The 25612-nt window shown below is 38.4% G+C and overlaps 1 protein-coding gene across 8 annotated transcripts in view; it reads right to left on the minus strand.

Annotated features, from left to right (window-relative positions):
• Positions 1-25612, minus strand: part of ERBIN (erbb2 interacting protein) — a 136423-nt gene that overhangs the window by 81971 nt on the left and 28840 nt on the right. For all 8 annotated transcript variants that reach the window (XM_080804235.1, XM_080804232.1, XM_080804234.1 and 5 more), the window contains exon 2: positions 2465-2512. The gene's annotated coding sequence lies outside the window, so the exon portion shown is untranslated. The remainder of the gene's footprint in view (positions 1-2464; positions 2513-25612) is intronic.

Here is a 25612-nt window from a genome sequence, read left to right on the forward strand (position 1 = left end):
GTGCCACTTAAAATTTGTATGAAATAAATTTGCATGCTCTCTCCTATTAAAACTGTTTTTGTCAGGTTAGTTTTCAGACCCAGCCAAAGAACCTGAGTGGGTCAAGGAAAAATTCTTCCTCCACTACACTATGATGTCAAACATAAAAGTTTCTACATAAAATCTTTGTTTCATGGGAATATAACACATAGCATGGTGACTACAGTTAATAATACTGTACTGCATATTTGAAAATTGCTGAAAGAGTAGATTTTAAAAGTTCTCATTTGTAACTACATACAGTGATGGATGTTAATTAGATTTATTATGGTGGACACTTAGCAATACACATATATACTGAATCATCATTATGCTGTACACCTGAAAGTAATATAATGCTACGTCCATTAACTTCAGCAAAAACAAAAAAAGACTTTGTCAGCAAATATCCAGAAAAGTTTACTGAATATTTATTAATAATCTATGTTTACATGTGGGTGTGTTTTACTGATCAGAATAAGCAGTTTTGTTGATCTAATAAGAATTTCATTGCTGAAAGGGAATTCAGCTTATCCTTGTGTGTTTATGACATCCCCAAAATAAAAGATTCCAAGAATGAATATGAAATTTCTTGCTTAAGAGATTATAAGATTTCAACTGACAATGAGTTAAGAGAACATTTAAGAACAATCTTAAGGGAACTCAATCTGCTCTTTCCAATGTGGCAGCCACTAGACATGTGGTCATTTTAACTTAACCATTTTTAACTTAAAATTCAAGTTAAATCAAATAAAATGAAACATCTAGTTTCTCGCACTAAGCACATTTTAAAAGCTCAATAGCCCCATGTGTGGCTAGTGGCTACCATACTCAGAGAAGACAGAACATTTCTCTTGGTGCAGAAATTTTTGTGGGACAGTGTTGGTCTGGTGTTTGAAAATATTCTGGTTAATCAAATTATAAATACTATATGCTTATATTTTTGTAATATGATAGTACCCAAGAACTTGGAAGATGTGGCCTAAAAATTTCTGAATCATAATAGATTTGGGAGTATAAATGTTAGCTGAGAAGAAAGGGCATAAAATGTTTACTACCAAATAAATGTATTTATTTATTTATTTATTTATTTTTAAAGATTTTATTTATTTACTTGTCAGAGAGAGAGAGAGGGAGAGAGAGCGAGCAAGCACAAGCAGACAGAGTGGCAGGCAGAGGCAGAGGGAGAAGCAGGCTCCCTGCCGAGCAAGGAGCCCGATGTGGGACTCGATCCCAGGACGCTGGGATCATGACCTGAGCCGAAGGCAGCCGCTCAACCAACTGAGCCACCCAGGTGTCCCCAAATAAATGTATTTAAAAGAGTGTATTTAGGGGCGCCTGGGTGGCTCAGTGGGTTAAAGCCTCTGCTTTCGGCTTAGGTCATGATCCCAGGGTCCTGGGATCCAGCCCCACATCGGGCTCTCTGCTCAGCAGGGAGCCTGCTTCCCTTCCTCTCTCTTTGCCTGCCTCTCTGCCTACCTGTGATCTCTGTCTGTCAAATAAATAAATAAAATCTTTAAAAAAAAAAAAGAGTATTTATTTTAGATGCTATCATCTGTGCAGCACACTGGAAGCATAAGGCAATTTACAAGACAGAGTAATTTTTTTTTTTAAGATTTTATTTATTTGCCAGAGAGAGAAAGAGAGAGAGAGTACACACAAGCAGGCAGAGAGGCAGGCAGAGGCAGCGAGAGAAGCAGGCTCCCTGCTGAGCAAGGAACCTGATGTGGGACTCGATCCCAGGACACTGGGATCATGACCTGAGCCGAAGGCAGCGTCTTAACCAACTGAGCCACCCAGGCGTCCCAAGACAGAGTAATTGTTACTGAAGCTAAAACAACCTCCAAGGTTTTTCTGTAGTGCTAACCATAAACAGACCATGTTGCAGACAGACAGATGGTCAGAAATTGTAAAACTTCTCAAAAGAGACAATGAATTCAGAAAAGGAAATTAGATGCTCTACAAAACAGTTTACATTTTAAGTAAAAATTTTCTGTGGACACAGGCTACGAAGAGAGCAGTTTAGACCTCAGATTAAATTCAGCAGGCCTCAAGCCAATATAAAAATGGACCCTAATTTAGCAGACTAAAACTGCTGACTGATAAGAAAGGAGGGGGAACTTACTTATTGAGGGTACAGGAGGTAAATACCATATGGCAGAGAAAGGAATGCATAATAACAACCAAACAGAACCTCCATTACACAATATTATAAGGAAGTAAACCAAAGGAAGCCTGGCCTGTTCTAAAAAGGAAGTGATCAACATGGGGAATGTTCATTAGAATTTTGGTGTTATGATAAGCAAGAGCCACTTTATAAATCAGACTTAACATGAGAGACATAAAAATATTCTTATCAAATGGAGAGAGAGAGAAGCCAACTAAGAAAAAAAAGGCATAACAATAAGCCAAACATTTTCTAACAAAAGAAATTAAAGCTACTTACCACTGGGTTGAATTTATCTCCCTGATGTTTCTTAATTGAGCCAACATTCTATGGAAACCAAAATAAAAAAACAAAATTAACAATAAAAATAGATCGTTACAACTTTAAGGGATCATCTCTTCTAAATTCCTTCCTCAAAATGTAAATTATAATTCTCAAAAATTCACTAGTGTAAACACACAAATTTGCTAACTTCTAAATACATACCTAGCTTCTTAACAGTCACTGGATTGTTTTTAAAATATTTGTTAACGATGGTGAGCCCTCATCTATATCAAATAATAAATATCCACTTAACATTAAAATCCCATTTATCTGAACCTACTGAAAACAGTAAAGTTTTTCCAAGCAGATAAATTCAAATCACCAATTATATTTAAATTTAGTAGGTTTTTTTTTTTAAGATTTTATTTATTTATTTGACAGACAGAAGCAGGCAGAGAGGCAGGCAGAGAGACAGGAAGAAGCAGGCTCCCCACTGAGCAGAGAGCCCGATGCGGGGCTCGATCTCAGGACCCTGAGATCATGACCTGAGCCGAAGGCAGAGGTTTAACCCACTGAGCCACCCAGGTGCCCAAATTTAGTAGTTTTTTTAAAAAGATTTCATATATTTTAAAGAGAGCAAGTGAGAGAGAGAGAGAGACGGAGAGAGAATCTGAAGCAGACTCTGTGCTGAGCATGGAGCCCGACTCAGGGCTCGATCTCAAGCAGGAGTTGGAGGCTTAACCAACCCAACTACTCAGACACCCCTAAATTTAGTAGTTTCTGATGGTTCTGTAAAGCAGACAATGGTAATGGCTGATCATATTCTATTCCTCCCATTACAGAAATCTTAGTTTCTTTGGGGCAGCAATGGACCCAGTTAAATATTCACAATTGGAAAGCTCAGGGGTTGGAGGACGCAGTTGAGATCAGTGACATATTAAGTCTGCTTCGGGGATGGAATGGGGCTGGTTATGGGCAAACATTAGTTTTCCTTATTCAGGGGTAGATGTAAACATGTCTACTGCTGTAGCAACAATCCTATGACCGTAAGTCAACAAGTGTGAATATTAAAAACAACTAATAAGGCTAACAAAGTAGAAAAACAAAACAAGTTGGGGATTTCTAAAAGCACTACTGAGCAGCTGGACCAATGTTAACTGCTGCCTTCTTCCGGATTTCCTGGTATGTAAGAAAACTAAACTCCCATTTATTTAAACCATTGTGAAGTTTTCTGTATCTACAGACATAATACAAAGTGAAATATTACATATTCCGTACTGCAAAGTAAAATAGCCTAAACCCAAAACAGTAACATTAATAAAAACATTACATATCATAATCTTCTTATTAAAAAATTCAGTAATGCTAATAAATTTGTATTTCAAAATTTTAGTTACCCTAAATTAATTAAGCTATTTTTCTCTGTGCTAAATGGTTTTAGTACTCCTATTGTTTAACCTTCCCCACAAATTCTACTTACAGTACATGTCACAAAAACTACCTGTGTGTATAGCAAAGATGGATACTAAATTTCTCATTCAGTATACTCCTACATATGTAATAATCTGGTAGAATGGAATTGCCAATAAGCTGAAACAGAATATGGCTATGGAAGAGCAAGTTGGAGAGAAGAGAGATGTGAAACCTGTATTTAGAAACACTAGTTTATAATACCTGATAGATGTTCTAGTGAGATTTTTTTTTTAAAGATTTTATTTATTTATTCGACAGACAGAGATCACAAGTAGGCAGAAAGGCAGACAGAGAGAGAGGAGGAAGCAGGCTCCCCGCGGAGCAGAGAGCCTGATGCAGGACTCGATCCCAGGACCCTGAGATCATGACCTGAGCCGAAGGCAGAGGCTTAACCCAGTGAGCCACCCAGTCGCCCTAGTGAGATCTTTAGTAAGCAGTTGAATATGGTCATTCAGAGATATGGGGACAGAGTAGTAGCAAGAATAAAATGTAAATTAAGAGTCACAACATTTGATTTGTGAACAGATAGGAGCCCACTGGTAAAGGAGCCCACTGGTAAATTTTTATAAAGAGATTTGGGCAACAATTCATAGACTGTCCTAGCAAGATGTCCACCAATAAAAAAGCTGCTCATGAGAAGGAAAATAGAAAACATACTTTTGGTGCAAAGGTATAACTAGCCAAATAAAACTCACATAGGGTATTTCTCAAAAATATGGATTACTGTGCTTTCTTTCTAAAGATTCTTTTTTTCCAAGACACTATTATTTGAGAGAGAGAGAGAGAGAGCGTGAGCAAGTGAGCATGAGAGTGGGGGGAAGAGCAGAGGGGGAGGACCATCAGACTCTACCCTGAGCATGGAGCCCAACTCAGGGCTTGATCTCATGATCAAGAGATCACGACCTGAGCCCCAAATCAGGAGTTAGACACTTAACTGACTGAGCTACCAGGTGTCCCTCTGGAGATTCTTATTCTGGAGATTAGATATAAAACTCAAGATTCTCTGTCTTAAAGTGCTGATGTAATTCTTTTTGTCCAACATTCTCAACAATAATCAATACATGGTCAATCTTATTTCATCTATGCTCAAAACACCATCCTTTCTCCCTCCCAATTCTCTACAATTATTTTGACAAACTCTCAGCTTGGGTATTACTATAACAAGTGAAAAGTGAAGTCAGTATAAAGGTTTTTAAAAGTATAGTATGTGGGGCGCCTGGGTGGCTCAGTGGGTTAAGCCTCTGCCTTTGCCTCCGCCTCTGCTCAGGTCAGGATCCCAGGGTCCTGGAATCGAGCCCCGCATCAGGCTCTCTGCTCAGCAGGGAGCCTGCTTCCTCCTCTCTGTCTCTGCCTGTCTCTCTGCATACTTATGATCTCTGTCTGTCAAATAAATAAATAAAATCTTAAAAAATACATATATATATTGTATGTTATGGGGCACCTGGGTGGCTCAGATGGTTAAACGTCTGCCTTTGGCTCAGGGCATGATCTCCCGGTCCTGAGATGGAGCCCAGCATCGGTTTCCCAGCTGAGTGGGGAGTCTGCTTTTCCCTCTCTCTCTGCTTCTATTTCTGAGTCTCAAATGAATTTAAAAATATACATATAAAAACAGTATGTTTCCCTATCATTCAAAAAACATAGTATATTTTCCTATCAGTAAGATATAACCAAGTAGATTTGAGAGAAATTTTAATGTTGAAGCAATCTTTCTACATGAGTTCAAGAGTTAAAATGTACAACAAAGGTTCCTCAGGCATGCCCACAGCTACTACTATTAGTTGACAGTCAGTGGTTGTTTAAGACCACTTTAGTTTAGAAGCACCTGGGTGGCTCAGTCAATTAGGTGGCTGCCTTCGGCTTGGGTCATGATCCCAGGGTCCTGGGATAGAGTCCCACATAAGGCTCCCTGCTTGGTGGGGAGCCTGCTACTCCCCGCTACTTGTGCATGCTCTCTGTGTCAAATAAATAAATAAAATCTTCTAAAAAATCATTTAGTTCAATCATGGTTATCACAGTGTTTGCTAGTCTGTATTTGGTATACCTGTCCTTAGTTCTGAGGCATTTAATGGACACTCTTAACCCATTATTGTTCAGTACATGAATAGTTAACAATGAAATAATGATACAAAAAAAAAAAATAGAAAGGTAAGAAATTTATACAACGAAAAGATTATAAATGCTGTAAGAGCATTTGATCCTGAAGGACAAAATCAATAGCTGAATGTATAGAATGTGCTATGCCTACAACATATACAGCAACAAACTACTACGTTCCACACTTATAATGGCTACAAGACTAACATCAATGTCTGAACCCGGCTGGCCTGATTCTAATTGAGTAGAAAGCTGAGACTTTCTTCAATATTGGCACTATTAATCCAACTTCATAACAAACTATGGTTAGCCTAAACTGTTTTAAAAAAACCTTACTGTGGAATAAAGTAGTAGACATACATATTGAAGTTACTAAAGAGTGCCACGTTTGCAGAAATTTCCATTTTTACATTTCTACAAGTTACTTACACAATGAAATAGACAGATTCTTTAGAGTATGGAAACTGTGTACATCCCTGTAACTAACTAACAGCCATAACAGTATAAAATCTAATACTATGGTGAATGAAAGTGGCAAGAGCAGGCATCCTTGTATTGTTCCTGATCTTTAAAAAAAAGCTTTTGGCTATTTTTTAAAAGATTTTATTTATTAATTGACACAGAGAGAGAAAGAGAGCACAAGCAGGGGGAGCTGCAGGCAGAGGGAGAGGGGGAGGGAGAAGCAGGCTCTCCGCTGAACAGACAACCCAACGTGGGGCTTGATTCCAGGACCCTGGGATCATGACCTGAGCTGAAGGCAGACACTTAATTGACTAAGCCACCCAGGTACCCCAGGCTTTCAGCTTTGTACCACTGAGTAGGATATTAGCTATGGGCTTGTCATATATGGCTTTTACTACATTGACCTATATTCCTACTTTGTTGAGAATTTCTATCATAACTGGATGTTAAATTTTTGTCAAATGCTTTTTCCACATTTACTAAGACGATTATATGGATTTTTATCCTTCATTTTGTTAACGTAATATATCACACTGACTGATTTAAGGATGTTGAACCATCCTTGCATCTCTGAACAAATCTCACTTAATCATCGTGTATGATTCTTTTAACACATTGTTGAATTCGGTTTGCTAATATTTTGTTCAGGAATTTTTCATCCATGTTCATCAGGGATACAGCTGTATAATTTTCTTTTCTTGTGGCGTCTTTGGTTTTGTAATAAAAGCCTCATAAAATAAGTTTGCAAGACTTCCCTCCTCTTCTATTTTTTTGGAAGAGTTTATTTTTTTTTTTTAAGATTTTATTTTATTATTTGACAGACAGAGATTACAAGTAGGCAGAGAGGCAGGCAGAGAGAAGAGAGGAGGAAGCAGGCTCCCCGCTGAGCAGAGAGCCTGATGCGGGGCTCGATCCCAGGACCCTGGGATCCTGACCTGAGCCGAAGGCAAAGGCTTTAACCCACTGAGCCACCCAGGCGCCCCTTTACTCGATCCCAGGACTCCAGGATCACCACCTGAGCCGAAGGCAGTTGCTTAACCAACTGAGCCACCCAGGCACCCTGGAAGAGTTTAAAAAGGATAGGTATTAAGTGTTCTTTGAATACTCACTAATGAAGCTATCTAGTCCTAGCCAGAGCAATTAGGCAAGGAAAATAAATAAAAGGCATTCAAACTGGAAAAGAAAAAGTAAAACTCAGGGGCGCCTGGGTGGCTCAGTGGGTTAAGGCCTCTGCCTTTGGCTCAGGTCATGATCCCGGGGTCCTGGTATCGAGCTCCACATCGGGTTCTCTGCTCAGCAGGAAGCCTGCTTCCTCCTCTCTCTCTGTCTGCTTCTCTGCCTACTTGTGATCTCTGTCTGTCAAATGAATGGATAAAATCTTTAAAAAAAAAAAAAAAGAAAAAGTAAAACTGTCACTATTTATAGATCACATAATAGTATATGTAGAAGACTCTAAAGACTCCAACAAAAAAAAACTGTTAAAACTAATAAGTGAATTCAGTAAGTTGCAGGATACAAAAATCAGTTGATTTTCTACACACTAAAATTTTCAGAAAGAAAAATAAACAATCCGGGGCACCTGGGTGGCTCAGTGGGTTAAGCCTCTGCCTTCGGCTCAGGTCATGATCCCAGAGTCCTGGGATCGAGCCCCGCATCGGGCTCTCTGCTCAGCAGGGAGCCTGCTTCCCCTCCTTCTCTCTCTGCCTGCCTCTCTGCCTACTTGTGATCTCTGTCTGCCAAATAAATAAATAAAAATATTTAAAAAAAAAAAAAAAAAAAATAAACAATCCCATTTATAATTATATCAAAGAACAAAATACCTATGAATAAAGTTAATGGAGTAGGTGAAAAACCTAAATATCAAAAATTCTAAGACATTAGTGAAAGAAAATTAACTCAAAATGGATTAAAGATTTGAACCTGGGGTGCCTGGGTGGCTCAAGGGTCCAAATCTTGATTTCAGCTCAGGTTATGATCTCAGGCCTTGAGGTTATGAGATCAAACCCTGTGTCATGTTCTGCACTCAACAGAGTGTGCCTGTCCCTCCCCCTCCCCAAGCTTGCATGTGCTCTCTCTTCCTTTCAAAAAAAAAAAAAAAAAAACCAAACACCATATACATGAAAAGATGTTCAAAATTACTAATCACCAGGAAAATGCAAAACAAAACAATGAGACATCACATCTCGCATTTTAGAATGGCTATTATCAAAAAGAAATAACTAGTATTGGTGAGAATATGAAGAAAAGGAAAGCCTTCTGACTTTAAGTGAGAATGTAAATTGGTACAGCCACTATGTAAAACAATATGGAGGTTCCCTTCCCCCGAAAAAATACCCAGCCATATGATCCCGCAATTCTACTTGAGGGTATTTACCTGAAGAAAACAAAAACACTAAGTCCAAAATTAAGACAGTCCTCATATTCACTGCAGTGCATATACAAACAAATATTATTCAGTCATAAAAAGAATGAGATCTTAAAAAAAAAAAAGAATGAGATCTTACCATTTGCAACAACTTGGATAGATGGATATTAGGCTAAGTTAAATAAGTCAGACATAAAGACAAATACCATTTGAACTCTCTTATATGTGGAATTTAAAAACAAACCAAAAACCCCTCCTAGATACAGAAAACAGAGTGGTGGTTGCCAGAAGCGGGAGTGCGGGGGTGGGTTAAGATAAATGGGGTCAAAAAGTTACATACATACATATAGTCTTTCCATCACCCCAGCAGAGGTCCCCACATGCTACTTTCCAATCAACACCCTAGCCAAGGCAAGCTGTCCTGAATAAGAGTGCTATAACATTTGTGTAATGTAAGTGTTGTAAGAATGCAGGCTTTGGTTCTCATGGAGCGAAATTGCTGGGTCACAGTCTATATTTAATTATACGCATTTTTTGAAGTTGTTTAGAGAGTGGTTTTATCATTTAACACTTCAGAGTTCCAGATACATCTTTTCCAACACTTGATACTCTCCACTCTTTCTTCAGCAGTACGTGCACAGCAATAGTTCACTGTATTTTTGTTTTGTATTTCTCTAATTACAAATATAACAGCAGAGCCTCATCTGTACTTAGACTTCATTTAGATGATAAAACACTGGACTTCAAGCCTTGATGCTCTAAAAGGATAAAACTTCTGAAGAAAGTGTTCCGAGCACCTAAATGGTGCAGTTGGTTGAGCAACTGACTCTTGTTTTGGCTCAGGCTGTGATCCCAGGGTTGTGGGATGAAGCCCTGTGCTCAGTGCAGAATCTGGTTGAGTTTCTTTCTCCCTCTCTTTCTGCTCCTCCTCCCAACACTGGCATGCTTTCTCTCTCTAAATAAATCTTAAAAAAAAAAAAAAAAAGAAAAAGAAAAAGTAGAGGGGCAACTAGGTGGCTCAGTCAGTTAAGCAGCTGCGTTCAGCTCAAGGTCATGATTCCAAGGTTCTGGGATCGAGGCCCACATCAGGCTCCTTGCTCAGCAGGTGTGTCCCTCTGCCTGTCACTGCCCCCTGCTTGTGTGCTCCCTCTCTCTAACAAACAAATAAATAAAATCTTAACCAAAAAAAAAAAAAAAAAAAGGTAGAGAGTGATAGAACTTTGTATATGGGAGGAAAGTATTGTTCAAAAGAGCACACTGTATTGGAAAACAATTCTCCCTGAGTATCTCACATTTCTGCATGATCTGGGTTCTCTAAGCAATGTCATTTACAGGCAATTTAAGATGTTTGTATAAAGAGACATTCCAAGATAATAATGCTTAGCAAAATTAAGACAGTCCAATGTCTTCTCTCAAGAAGATTGTTTAAATTCAAGAGTAAAGATAAGGTTTCTGTCTCACATTCAGAGGAAAGAACACGGACTCTCATTACCAGTGGTGCTATGTAAAATCAGAGACTCCCAATTTGGGGTTCCTCTCCTGCAATGCACACTATTGCCTGTGCAAGTATGATCTGACCCTTACTGTGTAGTCCTGTGTAGGTTAAGGCTCATGTAACTTACGCAAGACATGCCCTGGTTGCCGCTTTTGCAGTGAGTAATAAACTCTGTCTCTGATCTAGAGATCATGCGCATACTGACAGGTTAACATACTAGCTTTTAAAGACAGGGAAATATCTAGACCCTTTACTGTTTCTGATTTAACCACTATAAATAAGGAACACATTGGGACACCTGGGTGATTCAGTCAAGCATCTGAGTGCTCCTGTCATGATCTCAGGATGGTGAGACTAAGCCCCATGTTGGGCTCCACACTGGGCGTGGACTAAAGATTCTTCTTTCCCTCTCCCTCTGCCCTTTCCCCCAACCACTGCACTCACTCTCCCTCTCTCTAAGGAAAAAAAAGAAAAGAAAAAAATGAAAAACACAGCCACAATGTTTTATACCTCCCAAAATCAAAATACTGAGTCCATTTCCCCATTCCTTGAATTCGGGCTGATCTTGTGACTTGCTTATATGGCAGTTTGTTGAGGAAATAACAGTACCTATGCCTCAAGAAGATTTTTAAAACTTCCACCTTTGCCTTTTTTGAATGTTGCCCTAAGAACATGTCATAAAGCAGCCTAGGATAAAAGACCATAATGCTGATTCACAAATTCAAGAGAAATATAAATTCCTCTTATTTTAAGCCATCAATCTTCCTAACTTTAACAACTATATTGTTTTTTCCAAAGAGGAAACTTTACGCTTTGTTCATTTTCTTAGGGTATATTCTTTATTTCATTAGTTTCAGTTTTTTCTATGTTTTCTGCCTTTATTTATTTGAATTTAATTGTCTTCTTTTTTTCTTATTAGGGTAAAGATTAAATAAATGATTCTAATACTTTCTTCTTCAAGATTTAAAACTGTAAATTCTCTAAGCTGCACTTCATAAATTTTGATATGCCTTTGTTAATTTAAGATGCTTTTGGTTTTTCTATTTGACTGGTTCTTTAACCCACAGGTTACTTAGAATCATTTTTATTTCAACACACGGTACTAAACCTTACTTTGTTACTGATTTCTAACTGAATTCCATTATGGTCAAAGAACACATTATGATTTCTAGCCTTTGCAATATGCTGAAGCTTTCGGAGAGCCCCACAAAACATCTATCTGGGTGAGTGTTTCGTGTCCACCTGAATGTCACATTCTATATCTCTTGGGTATAATGCTTTATAAATATTAATTAGGTTAACTTGGTTGACAGTGGTGTCCAAATCTTCTATATCCTTAACATTTTAAATATTTAAAGTAATGAAATCTCCATCAGTGTAAGTAAGTCTATTTCTCCTTTTATAATTGTCTATTTTTATCTTATGTATTTTAAAGCTCTGTTATAAAGTGAATACACATTAAAGGTTCTTGTATCTTCTTGATAAGTGGGTCCTTTTATCATTATAAGATGTTCTTCTTCTCTAACAATCCTTGTCTTGAAATGTATGTCAGTTGATATCATTGTAGCCATAGGAGCTTTCTTTCAGTAAGTTTTAATACACTGTATCTTTTCTCATCTATTCCTTTTAACCAAATTTATCTTTATATTTAAAGTGCCTACTTGGGGCACCTGGGTGGCTCAGTAGGTTAAGCCTCTGCCTTCAGCTCAGGTCATGGTCCCAGGATCAAGCCCCACATCAGGCGCTCTGCTCAGCAGGGAGCCTGCTTCCCCTTCGCTCTCTGCCTGCCTCTCTGCCTACTTGTGATCTCTCTGTCAGATTAATAAATAAAATCTTAAAATAAATAAATAAATAAAGTGCCTACTTGTATGAAGCATACAGTTGGGTCTTTCGGTCTTACCTAATCTGACAATTTTTAAGTTTTGATGGCAAGCTTAAACCTTAATATTTAATATAATTATTGGTGCGGCTTAATTTAAGCCTATTTCATTACTGTTTATTTTCTATTTGTTCTTTGTTCCTCTTTTTTCTTGACTTCAAATAATGCAAATGATGCTATTTTTCCCCCATACTATCTCATTTTATGGCCTTTTTGCTATATTTTTTTGTTGTTGGTTGCTCTAGGAATATACAATACGCAGTCTTAATTCACCACAGCCCACCTTCAAATATTATGTCACTTCACATACAATCTAAGAAATTAAAAAGTATAATTTATACTTAAATTTATTCTCTCCCATATTTCAAGCTACTGCCATATATTTTACTTCCACATATTATAAATCCCACAATATTTTTTGCTTTGCACTAACAACTGTTGTATAAATTTGAAAACAAGAAAGAGGCGTCCAGGGGCGCCTGGGTGGCTCAGTGGGTTAAAGCCTCTGACTTTGGCTCAGGTCATGGTCTCAGGGTCCCGGGATATAGCCCCACATCGGGCTCTCTGCTCAGCCGGGAGCCTGCTTCCCTTCCTCTCTGCCTGCCTCTCTGCCTATTTGTGTGTCTGTCAAATAAATAAATAAAATCTTAAAAAAAAAAAAAAAAAGAGGTGTCTGGGTGGCTCAGTCGGTTAAGCAACTGACTGTTTCAGCTCAGGTCATGATCTCAGGGTCATGAGAAAGAGCCCCATATTGGGCTCTACACTTAGTATGAAGTTGGCTTGGGACTCTCAATCCCTCTCCCTCTGCCCCTTCCCACTGCTCTTGCATGCTGTCTCTCTAAAATAAATAAATCTAAAAAAGATAATTAAAAAATAAAAACAAGAAAACAATTTCATATTTATTCACAAATTTACCATTTTCTTCAGTCTGTTTCTTACCACAAATTTGCTGGTAAGCCAAAGTGAGATTTTTTTTTCTTTCCTTTCTTCTTCTTCTTTTTAAAAGATACTCCATTTTTCAGTTCTAGAATGTGCATTTGGCTCATTTTCAGGTTGTCCATTACTCTGCTGAAATACCCAATCCCTCACATACTACCCTGTAAATTGCTTTATCTATCTATTTATTTATTTATTTATTGACAGAGAGCTAGAGAGAGAGCACAAGTAGGCAGAGAGGCAGGCAGAGGGAGAGGGAGAAGCAGGCTCTCTGCTGAGCAGTGAGCCCAACACCTGGCTTGATCCCAGTACCCTGGGATCATGACCTGAGCCAAAAGCTTAACCAACTGAGCCACCAAGGTACCCCCTGTAAGTTGCTTTAAAATCCCTGTCACCTACTTCTAATAACTGGGTCATCTGTAAGCCTGCTTTTATTAACTATTTTCTCTTAAAAATATCATCACAGTTTCCAGTTTCTTTGTACATTTCACAATTGTTCACAGTATTCTAGATACTGTTAGATTAAAGTTGAGAATTAAGCACAATATTGTTTTGTTAAGTTTTCCCTATTTCCCAGAGAGTCTACACTCTTCTCTCAGGACAGGTGACTGTAATTCATATTCCTAGCAAAAATCTGTATGAGCTGGGACTGGTCGCAGCTTTAATTAGATTGATTTCATTTGTGATCACTTCAACCTACAACTTTTCTACCCCCAAAGACAGCTACCTTTTTGATCTTGTCATCATCTGGGGTAGAAAGAATTCGGGATCCAGTTCCAAGTATTTTTGTTGTTGTTGTTGTTGTTCAGTTTGCCTTTAGATTTGAGTCCAGCGGAGTCCTACAATTCAAGAACACTGAATTTGCAGGACTACACAATTCTCTGAGCTCTTCAAGACTTCCTCCTCTACTGCTCTTCCTGACAAAAGTCAAGGTGGATGGAATTATCATCAGGCTTAATGATTAATTTTTGCCTCTGGGGCTCTTGTCAGATTCCCATCCCTTCACAAAAGCCCACAATGTCATTCAAAAACTTGGATGAATTATCATCATCACTTCAGTCTTGGAATGTATGGCAAGTCTGCTTCTCTATCCTATACTGAAACCAGCCAGGCAAGTGTCCCCAAGCAGGGAAGTTATCGCACTCTTGATTCACCTTGGAAACGTTCATTATCTGTGGAATTTAGTTCACTAAGGCTTTCTTGATTTCACAGATTTTTGCTAGCCCTATTTTTTTTTAAAGCAGGATCCTTTTGTTTCCAGATTTTTCTTATTCTTAGCAGGGAACCAAAGGTTTTCTGCGTCCTCCTATAGCCTACTAGAAGCAGAAATATCAGGGCATTTCCAGTGTAGATGAAACTGTTTTATTTATAGAAAAGCCAATCCCATGGAAGATATCAAGCCTGACCCCCTCCTTTGTCAAGTAAACTTGGTCAAGGTAGAGGAAAAATCTCTGGAATTCTCCTCCATTTCAGTTTAGGAGAAATAACATTAATTTACTGAAGAAGAGGGCCTAGTTATTTAAAAAAAATTTTTATTTCATTCTGCAATTAGAAAAAAGACTAAAAATGCAAACACCCCAGACAGAATTTGTTTACTTAACAATGAAAGCCTAAGATTAGATCATTCCATAGTCAAAGGGAGCAAGTACAGGTAGAATTAGTTAAGAAAGCAGTTCAATATGGCTCATAACCAAACTGAGGGAAGAGGAAATGGTGCAGAAAAGGAATACGGAGGTCTGTGTATTCATTTAACTATTTCTAACATTATAGTTGATTCTGTAATTTTCAACAATAGGTCAATAAAAGCTGTGCAAAAAAGACATTTGGGGCAGTATGTATCACAAATGTATATTCACAATGATGTTGCTTACTGTGATAGGCAAAGGAAATCTTGGCCTTATTTTAAACCTAGAAATATCTTCTTCATACAGTCTTGACTGAATCCTCAACTCTTTCTCATAACACACAATCTTGTGGGTGGATTAACTTCCTTGTGTGTATTCCTTTCTTTTTACTTCCTAGTATTGATTTTCATGCTAGACTAACACCCAATATTCTCAGTTTCTGCTAATGACTACAGTAACAACTTCTTTTTCTTGATGCTTGAAATCATTAAGCATCATCTGGGAAGCCCTGATGGAACAGAACAAAATGGTCAAAGAAACCAAACAGAATCCTGGTTCTCTAAAATACTCTATGGGAACAATTGAGTTTGAGCATGCAGCAATGTGCTGTACTATGCTATACCAAATAGGTGTATTTTTCCTCCCATCTTAAAAAGGCTCTCTCTCAGGGAGCCTGGGTGGCTCAGTTGGCTAAGCATCTACCTTCAGCTCACCTCATGATCCCAAAGCTCTGGGATCCAGCCCCTCATCAGGCTCCCTGCTCAGTGGGGAGTCTGCTTCTCTTTCTCTCCCCACCCCCTGCTTATGCACATGCTCTCTCTCTCTTTCAAATTAATAAATAAAATCTTTAAAAAGGGGAAGGGGTGCCTGCGTGGCTCAGTTGTTAAGCGTCTGCCTTCAGCTTGGGTCATGGTCCCAGAACCCTGGGATCGAGCCCCATATCAGGCTTCTTGCTCAGTGGGAAGCCTGCTTCTAGCTCTGCCTGCCACTCCCCTTACTTGTACTCTCTCTCTCAAATAAATAAATAAAATCTTAAAAAAAAAAAAAAAGGACCTCTCTCTCAATATACCTCTCCAGCTACTAACCTCTTTTTCTGCTCCCCTTTACAGTAAAACTCCAACCAAGCTATCTATATACACTGTCTTCAATTATTTCATCAATTGTTCTTAAACCCACTCCAATTACACTTACGTCCCCATCAGTTCAATGGAAACTATTCTTCCTAGTTCATCAAAGGCCCACATAGTGCCAAATTCAATAGATAAATTCTCAATTCACATCTCACTCGACTCATTTCATTAGGAGCATTGTCCCTACTATTTTACACATTTTCTTCACTTAGCTCCCAAGACATCACATGTTCCTAATCTTGTTATTACACCACTAATTATGCCTCAGTCTCCTTTGCCAGTTACTCCTCTTTAACGCCAACCACTTAACACATTGTAAGTGACCGACAACACAGATTTTGGTCCTCTTCTCCATATCCATATCATTCTGGATTACCATCCAGTTTCAAGTGTTAAAATCTTATCAACTCTTTAAATAGTGACTACTGGAATGATACCTGTCCTAGTTTGGGTTCTTCCTACAAGCAAAGGCTTAAGTAAGGACTTAAGTACAGGACATTCCTTGTCCAGGAAATGACCTGAGGGAGCAGGAAGAGTAAGGCAGAAATGAAGAGGGGCACCTGGGTGGCTCAGAGGGTTAAAGCCTCTGCCTTTGGGTCAGGTCATGATCCCAGGGTACTGGGATCGAGCCCAGCGTCGGGCTCTCTGCTCAGCAGGGAACCTGCTTCCCCTTCTCTCTCTGCCTGCCTCTCTGCCTACTTGTGATCTCTGTCTGTCAAAATAAATAAATAAAATCTTTTAAAAATCTTAAAAAAAAAAAAAGGCAGAGATGAAGAAAAAGCCAATGTAAGGAATGGTATATTGTCAAAGTCATTCCTAAGCAAAACAGGGGCTCATTCTACTTAAACTTCTTGAGAAGTACACAGGCAATCTCTAGGAATTGTCTGCCTACAGGATGAGAGACAAGCTGTTCTTGAATTGCCCCTGTCTGCCACTGATTAAGGGTTGCCTCTACTGACATTAACTTTCTTCACTGGCTACCAGCCTATGCTTGCCTTCTGGTATAGATGGCTTCCGATAGCAGTGAAATCACTGGGGTTTCCTTTCACTGGGAAGGATATTCCAAAGTGACTCTCTGCACTGTGATGGTACTGTTTCTTGCACCTACAGTTAAAGTCAGAAGTGAGCCAAGAGGATGTGATGCTGCATACCAGAACTGCCCACTAGTTCTAGACTAGACCACTTCTGTTAACCCCAGACTTCCATATCCAACTCCCTGCTGTATGTCTCCATTTAGTGGAGGAATATAAAGAAAAAAGCAAGAATTAATCATTTAGAAAAACAAAGGAGTAAAAATGCAGAAAGAATCCACAAGGTGATTCCAGTTTTGATGGCAGTACAGTTGACTCTTAAACAATATGGGTTCGATCTGCACATATTCGAGTGGATTTGTAAGTGGATTTTTTTAATAAATACAGTACAGTGCTACAAATGTATTTTCTCTTCCACATGATTTTCTTTTTTTTCTTTCAGGAAGTTTTTACTTTTTTTTTTTTTTTTTAGATTTTACCCATTTATTTAACAGAGACAGAGATCACAAGTAGGCAGAGAGGCAGGCAGAGAGAGGAAAGAAAGCAGGCTCCTCGCTGAGCAGAGAGCCCGGATCCCAGGACCCTGAGATCATGACTCGAGCTGAAGGCAGAGGCTTTAACCCACTGAGCCACCCAGGTGCCCCAGTTTTTACTTCTTGTTTAAAAAGATTTTATTTATTTATTTGAGAGAGAAAGCTAGAGCAAGGGCAGGGCAGGGCAGGGACAGGGTAAGAGCAGAGGGAGAAGTAGACTTCCCACTGAGCAGGGAGCTGGATGCCGGACTCGATCCCAGGACGCTGGGATCATGACCTGACCTGAAGGCAGATGCAGATGCCAACTGAGCCACCCAGACTCCTTCCTTGATTTTCTTAGCGCCACTTTCTTTTCTCTAGACTACTTCATTGTAAGGGCACAATACGCATAATACATTTACATACAAAATATTTCTTAATCAACTATTTATGTTGTCAATAATGCTTCCAGTCAAGAGTAGGCTATTAGTAGTTAAGATGCATCAATTTTTGACAGTGCAGGGGTCAGCATCCTCAAACCACACATTGGTTCAATGGTCAATCGGAGAATAGAAACGTTAAGAATAGACAGTTCCCCAGCAAGTTTAAAGATACAAAATACACCACTAGGAATCAGAATGGGAATATAATAGCACAAATAAAATTATTTCTGCATTTTGGGGTAAATGTAGAACTTTATCATATATTGCAAAACAAAGTATTTTAAAAATAAATTACTAAATTCAATATATGGTGATGTTTTAAATTTTTCATGATTTACTATAAAAGTATAAATTATAAAACAGTTTCAGGAAACAGAAAATCATGGATGAAACTTAAAGGTTTATCAGTAAGTCACTACTCTAAAACACAGTAAGCACCTGAGCACTCACAAACTTAAAAGAAATGGAATTTGATCACAAGATTCAGAGCTCATAGGAAATATGAAAAAGTTCTCAATTCATATTACAAATCCAATATAATTCTTACACAACACCTATCAAAGTTAGCATACTGCATCAATACACCATTTATACTCAAGAATACTTGAAAAAATCCTAAATTATATAGAAGAAACTCAAATACAGTAGCAAAACTAAACATGACTATGGAAAATTAATTCTAGGAATGCCAAAAGAATAAATCTATGAACAGTACCTCACAGAAAGAGATGTAAAGGGGGTAAAATGGATCTTCTTTTTTTAAAAAATTAATTACTTTTATAAACATATAATGTATTATTTGCCCCCGGGGTAAAAGTCTGTGAATCATCAGGCTTACACACTTCACAGCACTCACCGTATCACATACTCTCACCAATGTCCATAACCCAACCACCCTCTCCATACACCTCCTCCCCCGAGAAATCCTCAGTTTGTTTTCTGAGATTAAATGGACCTTCTTGACAATGCCAAAAGGGAATCTAATAAAAGACAATATTCATTCTTGAGAAAAATCCTAGTAAACTAGAAACAAAATAATTCCTCAATAAAAAAAAAAAACATCTCCATCACGTTCATGGAAATAAAATAAAAATGAGAAACACTAACACTAAAACTTAAGAGAAGGGGCAGCTGGGTGGCTGAGATGGTCAAGTGGCTGAGTTCAGCTCAGGTCATGATCCTAGGGTGCTCAGCAGGGAGTCTGCTTCTCTCTCTCCCACTGCCTCTCTCCCAGCTTGTGCTCTTTTTCTCTCGCTCACTCTTTCAAATAAATAAAATCTTAAAAATAAAATAAAATAAAATTTAAAAGAATATTAACCCTATCAAGTAAGTGAAAAAGACAACTCACAGAATGAGAGAAAATATTTGTACATCATGTATCTGATAAGGGACTATATCCAGAACACATAAAGAACTCTTACAAGAAAAAAAACAAAACAAAACAAAACTTAAAAAAAACAGGCAAAGAATCCGAAGAGGCCTTTCTCCAAAGATACACTAATGGTCAATAAGAACATGAAAAGATGTTCAACATTTTCAGTCATTAGGGATATGCAAGTCAAAACCACACCCAAATAAATTTTATACCCACTAAGGAAGACTATAATCAAAAAGACAGGCAATAACAAGTGCCAGAGAAGATGTGGAGAAACTGGAACCCTCATCTATTGCAGATGGAAATGTAAATTGGTACGGTCACTTTTGAAAAAAAAGTTTGGCAGTTCCTCCAAAAAGTTAAACAGTTACCATATGATCCATCAATTCCACTCACTGGTACATAACAAAGAGAAGTGACAATATACCCTCTCTGAAAAACTTGTAACTAAAGTTCATAGCAGCATTACCTATAGCGACCATAAAGTGGAAACAATTCAATACCCATCAACTAATTAACAGATAAACAAAATGTTGTATATCCATACAATGGAATATTATTCAGCTATAAAAAGAGATTAACTACTGACACATGATACAACATGGATGAACTTTGGAAACATTATGCTATGATAAAGAAGCCAGACAGTCAAATCCTTTGCTCAAGTGAGGTCTTTTTACCTTACTACAGACTTCTCATTCCACCTGCCACTTCAACATGGTAATTACTTCTTTGGTTCTCTATGTGGTTTTTTTAAATGAAGAGATCTATAAATAAAATATGTTTTTATGCAGTGTGTACACTGTCCTAGAAACTGAACCAAACCTGTTGGAACACATGACCTGATTTGAGAATCCTGGACACAAATGCCACTGTTTGAAATTCCATTAGCCATATTTTCTGGACCCTTTATAATCAACTCTATTAAAATGCAAATTCACATGGTGAAGACAAGACCCCAATTTCCAAAGATGAATTTCCTCCTAAGTATATATTTTCCTGGGTTCAAGAGAAGCAGCAGCCACCAGCAAAACCCAGAAAAAGGTCTGAAGTGGCTAAACAAAAACAAGAAGCCAGTCTGAATCCTCATTTTTCTGTAAAGCTAATGTGTTTGCTTTGGGGATAACTTAGCCTGGGTATGATTATAAACATCACAAACCTTCCAAAGAAAGAAAACCAGATGACTCTCCACACCCCATTGTACAAGATTATCGGTAAAACTTAAAAAAATACCACCACTTGATAAAAGTCCTAGAATTCAGATTGATATTTTAGGTATAACACCTGCTATTCTTATTAAGTCATCCCAAATATCCCTTAGGGCAAAAAAAATTATCTTATTTTTTTAAGTTTTTATTTATTAAAGAAATCACTACACCCAATATGGGGTTCAAACTCATGACCCCGAGAGATCAAGAGTCACATGCTCCTCTGACTGAGCCAGCCAGACACCCCTAAAGACTCATCCATTTTTTAAACCTTTTTTTATTGCTCATACATACCCTCTCCAATGTCCATCACCCAGTTACCCCATCGCCCTACCCCCCCTTCCCCTCCAGCAACCCTGTCTGTTTCCTAAAATTAAGAGTCTCTTATGGTTTGTCTCCCTCTTGTTTTATTTTTTCCTCCCTTCCCCTATGATCCTCTGCCTTGTTTCTTAAATTCCACATATAGTGAGATCATTTGAAAATTGTCTTTCTAGGATTGACTTATTTCACTTAGCATAATACCCTCTAGTTCCACCCATGTCATTGCAAATGGCAAGACTCATCTATTTTTTAAGTAGAATAGCATCATACCCATAGAAAAAAAATAAAGGAGAAAATTTTAAGCTGCTTCTACTACTCAAACAATATTTTTTCTTCTTTTTTTTTAACCACATCATTTAGTTCCCTATTTATTGAATGCCTTACTACAAAGGTGTTGGGGGAACATAAAGTATAATATGCAGTTTTCTGATCTCAAAGGGCTTAGAAATATAATAGGGGATACAAGACAAATTCAGTTTAGAAAGACTAAAGGGCAATAATTAAAAGGGCACACCATTAAGAATCTGCTGGAAAGGGGCGCCTGGGTGGCTCAGTGGGTTAAAGCCACTGCCTTTGGCTCGGGTCATGATCCCAGGGTCCTGGGATTGAGCCCGCATCGGGCTCGATCCCAGGGTCCTGGGATCGAGCCCGCATCGGGCTCTCTGCTCAGCAGGGAGCCTGCTGCTTCCTCTCTCTCTCTCTCTGCCTGCCTCTCTGCCTACTTGTGATCTCTATCTGTCAAATAAATAAATAAAATCTTAAAAAAAAAAAAAAAGAACCTGCTGGAAAGCTAAAAATAAACATTTTATTAAGAAGATGTCTGAAAGCCAGAAACTATTTCCTTTGTTGTTATTTTTTGTTATTACGGAGAATGGTGTTTGGTCTTTGAAGAAATCCCAAATGTGAGCAAGAAATCACTATAATAGAGAATGTACAGTTTAAAACATTATCTTGCTGTAGTACCAACTTTTATAAGCTGTTCCATCTAACCAATATAGAATTAGAAACTTTTTTTTTAAAAGATTTTATCTATTTATGACAGAGATAGTGAAAGAGGAACAAGCATAGGGGACCTGGGGAGGGAGAAGCAGGCTCCCCACTGAGGAGGAAGTCCAATATGGGGCTGGGTCCCAGGATGCTAGGATCAAGACCTGAGCTGAAGGCAGACACTTAAGGACTGAACCACCCAGGCAACCCTAGAATTAGAAACTTCTAAGTGTTGGCATTCCTAAGATTGAAGAAATGGCTGTGTCTAAAAGTCAGAAGTTAAATTAAGGTTTAGGGAGCTGCCTGGGTGGCTCAGTAGGTTAAGTATCAAGGTCAAGCTTGGGTCATGATCTGGGGGTGCTGGCATCAGGCTCCACATCCAGCTCCCTGCTCAGGGGCAAGTTTCTCCCTCTCTCTTTGTCCCCCCCTCCCCCACTTGTGTTCTCTCTCCCATCTCTCTCTCACATAAATAAAAATAAAAATTAAAAAATAAATTAAGGTTTAGGTATTCAGCCTCACTACCTGATGATACAAAATAAAAATGGGCATTTGTTGATAACTACTCTGTGCCAGGTACTCTGGTAAATGCTTACATACATCATCTCATTTCTCAAAATAATCCTGTCAAGTAGGTTCTAACCCTAATCCTAATTTTATCCCCATTTCACAGAGGAGGGATGGATGTTGCTTAATTAGGCTGTATTAGGAAGGTGGTCATGAAGAGTCCCTGAACTCAGCCCTGCTGGCTCACAGTTCCAGCTCTTTACCTACTACACTACTCTGTGTAAAAATGTCCTGTTATACTTAAGTCCTCCTGGACTTATCTAATTAATAATGTGTGGAAATCAGCCTTCATTTTGCAAACACTACTTTTGAGAGTACTTCTGTTAAGTAACAAATTTCTTAAAAATTTTCTGTGAAAAAGTAAAAAAAAAAATACTGTTGGAGCAACTAAAAAGTGCATATTTTGTGCCCAGTTCACTCACACAGAGAGAACTCTGATATGCCTCTAAATTAGGTATTTTATGCACATTTAAACACAAACAAAAGTCACAAGACGAGTAAGTAGGAAGTCTTAAGACTCCAAGTATATGGGCACCTGGCTGGCTCTGTCAGTAGAGCATGCAACCTGACCTCAGGGTCATGAATTCAAGCCCCACACTGCACATAGATTACTTAAAAAAAAAAAAAAAAAAGTTTTTAACAGCATTCCATGACATCAATGATTTACAATGACTGTAAGGACAATGTGGGTATACAAATGGCAAGGACCAACATAATAAATAATAAATTACACTTTCAATGTTCCTATTGAGAAAACTCCTATGTGCATAGGGACTTGAGAGTCTTTTGAAATAAAATACCATGGCCTATGGGGGGGAACCATTCTAAAATTTCAATACTAGTATTCTGTCTATGTCAAAATGGATGAGAGGAAAAAATTACATCGCTGACACCTTCAGATAACTTCTTGGGGCACCTACGTGGCTCAGTCGGTTAAACATCTGATTCTCGGTTTCAGAGCGGGTCATGAGATTGAGCCCAGTGCCTGGGCTCCTTGCTCAGTGTGGAGTCAGCTTGAGATCCTCTCCCTCTTATTCCCCCTCTGCCACAACTCCCCCCGACTGTGTGTGCTTTCTCTCTCTCAAATAAATACATAAAAATCTTTATAAAAATAAATAAAAATGGGCCAAAGATCTTAATAGTCACGCCACCAAAGAAGACAGAGATGGCAAATAAGCGCATGAAAAGGTGCTCCACATCATATGTTATTAGGAAATGCAAATTAAAACAATGAGATACCACTGCAAACTATTAGAAGGGCCAAAATCTGGAATACCGACAACACTAAATGCTACTGAGAAAGTGAAACTCTCATTCAGTGCTCGTGGGAACACAAAACTGTTACAGACACTTTGGAAGACAGTTTGGTGGTATTTTAGAAAACTAAACATATTCTTACAACATGATCCAGCAATTGTGCTCCTTGATATTTGCCCAAAGGACCTGGAAACATATGACCATAGAAAAACCTGCACACAGTTTTATTCAGTACTGTTACTACCTGGGAGCAAACAAGATGTCCTTCAGTAGGTGAATGGATAAATAAACTGGTACCTTCAGTAAATGGATTATACTGAGCTAAGAAGAAATGAGCTATCAAGCCATGAAGAGACATGGAAGAACTGAAAAGGCATACTGCAAAGTAAAAGGAGACATTCTGAGAAGTCTACGTACATAAATATATACAACAGTCCAACTATATGACATGCTGGAAAAAGCAAAACTATGCATCAGAACTTTCCAGGAGTTGGAAAAGTAGATGAAGAGGCAGAAATGCAGATTTTTAGAGCAGTAAAACTGCCCAGTATAATATCCTAATGATGGATACATGCCATCATACATTTGTTCAAAGCCACAGAATGTATAACATCAAGAATGAACCCTAAAAGTTCATGATGGACTAAAGTAAATGATGGACTTCGGGTAATAAATACATGTCAGTGTAGGTTCATTAATGGTAACAAATGTACCACTCTGATGGGGAATGCTGATAAATGTGCCTATGTGGAAACAAGGGGTCTATGGGTGTATCTCTGGACCTCATGCTCCATTTTGCTGTGAACCTAAAACACTGTTCTGAAAAATTAACTCTATTTTTAAAAAGGACAACTAGTCCTGACACTTCTTACGGAAAAAGGAATGGCTGTATCTTAACTGGAAAAATTACAATTTCTGTCAGTTACATTCAAATTCCAACATGCAATCACTCAGTGTTAAATAATACCTCATTCTAAAGTCACCTCTTTCAATTAGCTGTGAAGTTTTTCTTTATATATATATATTTTTTTGAAGATTTTATTTATTTAATTGATAGAGATCACAAGTAGGCAGAGAGGCAGGCAGAGAGAGAGGAGAAAGCAGACTCTCCACGGAGCAGAGAGCCTGATGCGGGGCTTGATCCCAGGACCCTGGGATCATGACCTGAGCCGAAGGCAGAAGCTTTAACCCACTGAGCCGCCCAGGTGCCCCAAAGTTTTTCTTTATATTTTTTAAACCCAACTTAGTCAAGCAAACTGGGACACTACGTGGATCAAAATTTGACATTTTCTGGGACTATGAGGATTTTTTAATAGTAGACATGTGACTGGTCATACTACTGGAAATCTTGAAAACCTCCTAAGCTAAAACCACCTGTATCATATTCTTTGATGTTTTAGTGGTCTCAGTAAAGGATTTACATAAACTTGCCTCCTGAGGAAACTACCAGCTTCATAATGGCAAGAACACCTTGTAGAGAAGGAATTGCCTTCTCTCAGACATAAATACTTCTCAACTTTCATAATACGAAAATAAACATATCATTTCCTCATCTGATTTCCAGTCCACCAATAAGCAAAATAGAATTGTGATATGTCTTTCCTTCATTAGAAACAAAATCCTGAAATAGTCGGCTATCCAGGTAGCAAAAGTCCAAATTAGAACAATGATGGATAGGGGCGCCTGGGTGGCTCAGTGGGTTAAGCTACTGCCTTCGGCTCAGGTCATGATCCCGGAGTCCTGGGATCGAGTCCCGCATCGGGCTTCCAGCTCCTTGGGGAGTCTGCTTCTCCCTCTGACCCTCTCCCCTTTCATGCCCTCTCTCATTCTCAGTCTCTCTCTCTCTCTCTCAAATAAATAAATAAAATCTTTAAAAAAAAAAAAAAAAGAACAGTGATGGATAGAGGGGTATAAAATATATCCATCTGCATCTATTTTACCCTTAAATCAAGTTAGAATACCAAAAAAATCTATTATTTTGAATTATATTATCTTATCCTAGTATA

The sequence above is a fragment of the Martes martes genome (genome assembly GCF_963455335.1).
Source record: "Martes martes genome assembly, chromosome: 5".
Taxonomy (NCBI): domain Eukaryota; kingdom Metazoa; phylum Chordata; class Mammalia; order Carnivora; family Mustelidae; genus Martes; species Martes martes.